Source organism: Aptenodytes forsteri, unplaced genomic scaffold (genome assembly GCF_000699145.1).
Source record: "Aptenodytes forsteri isolate BGI_AS27 unplaced genomic scaffold, ASM69914v1 Scaffold419, whole genome shotgun sequence".
NCBI classification, from domain to species: Eukaryota; Metazoa; Chordata; class Aves; order Sphenisciformes; family Spheniscidae; genus Aptenodytes; species Aptenodytes forsteri.
In genome coordinates this window covers 222,351-222,826 of record NW_008795256.1, presented here as the reverse complement: position 1 = coordinate 222,826, position 476 = coordinate 222,351, and the positions used below count along the sequence as shown (strand labels likewise).

General features: G+C 62.6%; 1 protein-coding gene across 1 annotated transcript in view; it reads left to right on the top strand.

The window, feature by feature from the left end:
- Positions 1-476, top strand: part of PIAS3 (protein inhibitor of activated STAT 3) — a 33,841-nt gene that overhangs the window by 8,554 nt on the left and 24,811 nt on the right. The window lies entirely within an intron of this gene.

The following is a 476-nucleotide window of genomic DNA, read 5'->3' as shown; positions in this document are numbered from 1 at the left end:
ACGGGGGCTGAGGAGGCTCTTGCCCAACGCTCGGCCCTCAGCGGGGTTAAAAAAAACTGTCAGATTTTATTATCAGGGGTTTGAAGGTGGCAAAGAGACGGAGAGTCGCTGCCGCGCTCTCGGGAGAAGGAGCGACGGGGAGTTGAGTTGTGACGCCCGGGCGTCTGAAGAAGAGCGGTTGTTTGCAATGGAAGCCTTCGATTTAATTCGGCAGGCAGCCTGCTGGTTTTCGGGCTGTTAATTACGATCCCGTGACGACGTCCCTCTGATTTGGGGCTCTACGGCGGCGGTGTTCCCGCCGTCTGCTCCGCTCCGGCGCGCGGAGCTGGTGGAGCGAAGCGTACGGGCGTCCCGTTCCCCGAAGCCCGTCAGGAGGCGGAGGCTGGGAAACGTCTCTGCCGTAGCGCAGAGAAACCGGCCGTGTTTTCGACGGACCGCTTTCGGCGTGGGGGGCCCAGGGCGCGGTGTGGACGTGC